At 34.0% G+C, this 6,000-nt stretch overlaps 1 protein-coding gene across 5 annotated transcripts in view; it reads left to right on the plus strand.

Moving 5' to 3' along the window:
* LOC148230155 (uncharacterized) overlaps window positions 1-6,000 on the plus strand; it is a 229,535-nt gene that overhangs the window by 173,080 nt on the left and 50,455 nt on the right. The gene's annotated exons all lie outside the window — the stretch shown is intronic.

The following is a 6,000-nucleotide window of genomic DNA, read 5'->3' on the forward strand; positions in this document are numbered from 1 at the left end:
CAGACAGGCGGTATGCAAATTGGTCACGGTCGGATCGATGTTGAGATTTTCCTCCAAATATACCTTACATCACCTCATGAGCTAATGAATTTTAATTCGGCGATGATTTATACGCGACATTTTGGTCACGCGATCATGGAATTATGAGAAATTTACATATTTTTAATTCTTATAGTGTTTAATTATACAATTTTAATGGCACTTTCTTTTAGTGCCGTAGATTAGTAAAATGTGCTGATCCATACACAATTTCGTATATCGTTCTCAACATTCAATTATGTTGATCTGTTTTACAGCTCAGCTACCAACCCTTGTTTGTATAACAGATTGATACCATAACGACTGTTTTTATAATGGGTTTAAATGTCATCTTTTAACTGAGCTCTTTTATAATCTCCGGGTTTAAAAATAAAATAGAATACATATTTTTAAAAGGAAACAAGATAATGCCATTTTATATGTGTCGCCTTTATCAAGACTGAGCCAAATTTGGCAATATGTCTATAGTTTTATAGGTGTAATAATTATCGAAGAAGGTCGTCGTTCGATTTGGCAAGTGTCATAAAGCTATATAGGAGAAGAAGAACCGAGCTGTGTCCAACTTCACACGCCATTAATGCCGCTGGTTGCCAGCGATTTTTCAACGAGCCAACGTCACGTTGGGGTCTTTTGCCACGTTTCCTCGCAGCCACGACGGTGCCCACCGATCCGTGATCAAGTTCAGTGTGAATGACTCCAGAACCTTGACTGGGGCCGGCTAGATCTAGAGATGCACTGTCTCGTCCAAGTGCTAGAAATATATGGGTCTCGATGAAGTATGCCACCAATTTTATGTTGCTATTTTGCGCTAAGCTTCTTTCAGATATTTTAATTAAACTTGATATTATCAGTGGTCTGACGGACCGTATGATATAAAGTGCTATATGCTAATGCCTCCAAAACAAAGTAGACTCCCCTATATTTAACTTTTGAAATCGAAGAAACATATTCCTCGTCTACAAATAACTATGCAGCGTTCGTTGTCCAATGAACGAGCTACCTCCGAATAAGCCCATATATGACATATAACAATAACATAGATCTGTATGTGTTTAGATCATCCGCGAAACACAGGAGATAAAATTTAGTTGAGCCATCTAGAGAGCAAAATTAAACGTAGGCGAAATGAGCATAAACAGTGTATTTTTAGATATTTTTTTTACTGATAAACTTAATTTTCAATAAAAAGTGCAGTGCAAAATTGTATCTATTAATAATATTCCTTACTGTCCAAACAACGACGGCGGTCTGTTAGCCATCCTAAAAACTATATTTCTATATTCAGATTATGTTATCCTTACCGATATTAATTACGGACTTTTGATATGAGAGTGTTGGTCAAAATAGTAAAAAATCAAAAAAGTAAAAAATCAATCAAATAAAATTATCCCTCAAAGAAAATTCTCAAAAAAACAGTCTTGAATCTATCCCAAAAATATTTTTAAAATATATCATTCAAGTGAAATCATATATGAATACATTTTCACCAGTAGATATATTTTTTTACCAGTGAAAATATAATTTATCTGGCAGTTGCTAGTAAAATTATATGATTTAAACTTTTTCTTTGTGTAGTAATATAACCATGAACATACTTATCATTATTTATTTACATGAAATGTATAAATATTACAGTGAAGTTATATTTTCACTAGTACAACCAGTGACCACCAGTAGATACAAATTTATACTAGCGAAAATATAATTTAACTAATAGGCGCTAATATGCTACTTTAAAATGTCTATGAGACTCAATTTGACAGTTGCGAAACGTCCATTTGCGGTTCAAAATTCAAGTTTTAAAACTTATTAGAAATTTAGAAATTTTATGAAGTCAGTTCTAAAATAAATGAAACCAAATCATGCAGTGCAGACAGATGTTGCATTTCGCATATTGCTCCATAGTTTGTCTGCACTTCGATATCACACTATGATTTGAAAATATTATAGCTATCCTTACTGATATTAAAGTGATGGTCAAAGTGAGTTCAAACAAAATTGTTTGTCAAAAGGAGAGAGCAAAAGCAATTATCACTTCTCAGAAGTCAAAAATTCACGTCAAAAGCAATAAAATCGTGCTGTCGCAGTGGGAACGCTCGATTATGTAGCGCTCATAATACGACTTTTTATAATAATATTACAAATTAAATGTAGCACATTTAAACTGAGTTTTGTCCAATAGGAGAGCTCAAAAAATAAATATATCTTCTCAGAAGTCAAAAATTTACGTCAAAAGCAATAAAATCGTGCCGTCGCAGTGGTTCATATTGCGAAAAAAATAAAATAAAAAATAATAATAATATTTTCTTCGCACCCCAAAACTTTTCCGACTGTCGGCACCATCTTTGATTTTTTTAATATGGTTTACTCCTATTTTTCAACTGTTTCGAAAAATACTTTATTTCAGGCTGATGGTGGTAAACCCATTTATCATTGGTAGTGCCAAATCTTAACTTAAGCATATCAGTATCAGCTTTATAATAATGGACGATTTTCTGATATACCATAAAAATCGTTCATACTGTTTCTCAACTCATAATTTTCTCATGTTTTCTTTATCTGCGATGATCATCTTCAATGCTTTTCCTCTTGTTTAAATTCACTTTTTTGCTTATTATGTAAGTATTTGCCAAGATTTTAAATCTTATAAAATATAAAAAAATAACTTGATATATTTTGATAAATATTAGCTAGAGATCAAAAAGTTTCAAGGTATTAATGGAGTGAGTAATCCTAGGATGCGTCAAAATATCTAGTATTACGGTCGATATGGTCACAGCAGAGGTCAAAATCGCGCCCATAGGTCCGACACCGCAATTGAATCCGATCCGTATGGTAATGGACCCCGTGTGCAAACACGTGTCGTTTTTTAGCGCTTTACCAAACCCGTTCTATGATACCATTCCCGCAGGTGCTGCTATGCGGTAAGATTCCATATATGTTACGTGACGCTTCTCCTTCCACTGCCCTCCCTGAGATGGAATTCCAAAATTACTTATGTTTATAAAATCGTCAGAATGGAGATCATTTCTGATCCTAGGACAATTTGGACTCGGTCACGCACGTTGCGCTCTTATAATTATGTCGGTTGTAAAAAGCGCATGGGAGATTTATGTTTAATAGCAGTGTAAGAACGTGTCGGAATCTCACTGCTCTTCTTCGAAATCGTCGCCGTGGAGTGACGGTGCGAGAAGAAGTATGATTGTTATGAAATTATACAAATATATTGCGTTAAAATATTTTTTTAAGATAATAGATTATAGCAACACGGTATTAACCGACTTTTAATTGCACACTCTAAAGGTTAATTTATGATAATTGGCGAAATGAAAGGAAAAACACATCCTTCTCTTCCTTCGTCACGGATAATAGAGTTCGACGCGATCCCAGCACTCGTTGCGCATGAAACGGTAATATCAGACGTGTCGTTATTCAGTCACACGCCTCGGATGTTATTCACCGTCATATTACCATATCTGACTATATTCGTTCTTTGGTTGTTAATAACCATCGTTATCGAGGTGCACGATCGGTTATCGCTGTGCAATTAGAAATTCGCGATGTGAACACATGATAAAGCATCCATCCCACGGAACGTCGCCTCTTCCTGTCTTAATCGCACCGATAAACGATGAAATCGATATGAATATGCACAGATTGATAAAAATATCGAAAGTGGTACTCTAATTGAACCCTAAATCTATCTTATCTTTGATGAATTCTGAGACTGACAGCGGTTACCTCACCTTTTTGCCACATGCCCTTATTAGAAAATTACATTTGAATATTAAATATTTTATCCAAATTTCTCTGCCCTCTTATTCTTACATTATAAAATTCCGTCTGGCAAAAGCCGCAATAATTATGTAGATTTCTGTATTAAAAAGTGTAAAAAAAAATTAATTAAAATTTTTAGTGTTTTAATATCACTTATAGAACATTTTTTTATGTAGATTTTATTAAACGGAGTTTAAATAATATTTTATATTTATAAACGTTTAAACGTTCTAACGTGACATTTATACTATTCCAAACCGATTTGTATCTTTAATTATAGAATAACTTAGTAAAAACACATTAATCATGTCAATTCTCATCGCGGTTAAAATTTTATGTAATTTTTTTAAACCACTCAATATTTTCTTAAACAAAAAATCACATTTCTACCCGAATAGTATGTGCCACATGTCCTATAGCAGTGATGTTAACAATGCTAACTTTATTATAAGGCTACTAAAAACGTGCGTTTTTATTTATTTTATCCTTTATTTCTTATAGCATATCATTTAGAGTACAAAACAGATAATAAAGAAGTAACCGCTGGTAAATTAAATAATAAAGAACATACTATGTTTAAATTATTTCAAATAATTATTCATAAATATCTCTATAATCACTTTCGGCAAGTTTTGTTAGACCAACAGCACGGGTTTCGTCCTGCCCGTTCAACTGTTACTAACCTTCTGTCGTTCACCAAAACGGTGACAACTTCTCTCGATGCGGGAATTCAAGTAGACGTCGTGTATACAGATTTTAAGAAAGCCTTTGACAAAGTTTGTCATAGGTTATTATTAAAAAAATTGTCGAACCTCGGTTGCTCGGATAATTTAACTCGGTTATTCTCGAGTTATTTAAACAATCGTAGACAGTTTGTAACCTATGGTGGCCGATTGTCGAAAGAATATTTTACCCCTTCGGGGGTTCTTCAAGGATCCAATCTGGGCCCTCTGCTTTTTGTGTTATTTATTAATGACATAAATACAGCAATTACAAATTCAAGTTTCCTTCTGTACGCAGATGATTTAAAATTATATAAATGCATTCGATCTGTTGTGGACTCCTTCTCTCTACAAAGTGATTTAGACTCTTTGGAGATGGGCTTCCGTTAACCGTCTGCCCTTTAGTGTCGGAAAGTGCCATACTGTGTCATTTTCTCGATCCCGTTCGCCATCAACTTATTACTACCATCTCGGTGGTAACATTTTGACTAGAGAAACTTCCACTAAAAATCTCGGAATCACTTTCGAGAGCAAATGGAGGTTCTCTCTACACATACACGACGTCTGTGATAAATCTTCCAAGATGCTCGGCTTTGTTATGAGGAATGCCTTTCACTTTGATAATCCGTCAGTTATTCGCATCCTCTATGACACCATAGCTCGTAGCATTCTTGAATCGGGATCTATAATTTGGAATACCCGAATAGCCAAATATTCCCTTTTAGGGGAAAAAATTCAAAGAAGGTATTTAAGATACCTTTACAAAAGGACATTTGGTTATTATCCGTACTTATATTCCAGCGCCTTTCTTTTAGGAGCGTTGGGATACGATTCGCTGAGTTCTCGCAGAAAGCTGTATGTCGCTAAGCATTTTTTCAAATTACTTAAAGGTGCTGTCGACAATCCAGCTATTCTCGAGGAATTCCAGTTTTGAGTTCCAGAACATTTTCGAGAATTACGATCGCGTCCTCTTTTGATGGCCGTTAGGGCTAGGACGTCCGCACTTGCCGACTCGCCTATAGCTGTTGCCATCCGGCTCCTTAATACGCTGGCATTACATATTGACCTTTTTAATGTTAGCTACGAGGAGCTGATCCATTTTGTATCATTTAATTTTGATATTTTATAATTTTTTGTTATGCTTATTATTTTTAAGTATTATTCTATTTATGTATATATACGTTTTTTTTTATTTTGTAAATTTAAAATTTGTTTTCGATAATCTCTCGAACATGGTCTTAATTTAATCTAAAAAATAAAATAAAATAAAATTTAATAATGATTAGAAAATCGTCTTGCAGAAAATGAAATTTGTGGGCGTCTTTCTTCAATTGCTTATTATTCAGTAAACAACCTATTTGTTGCTTTAGAACTATGCACAATGGTTAGGAGTAATACAATAATTATAAATTACGTTAAAAAACTGACAAATGTGTGCCGCACAAACTGAATTAAAACCAAA

Source organism: Plectrocnemia conspersa, unplaced genomic scaffold, assembly GCF_051122295.1.
Source record: "Plectrocnemia conspersa isolate PC_06_02 unplaced genomic scaffold, ASM5112229v1 ptg000011l, whole genome shotgun sequence".
NCBI lineage: Eukaryota > Metazoa > Arthropoda > Insecta > Trichoptera > Polycentropodidae > Plectrocnemia > Plectrocnemia conspersa.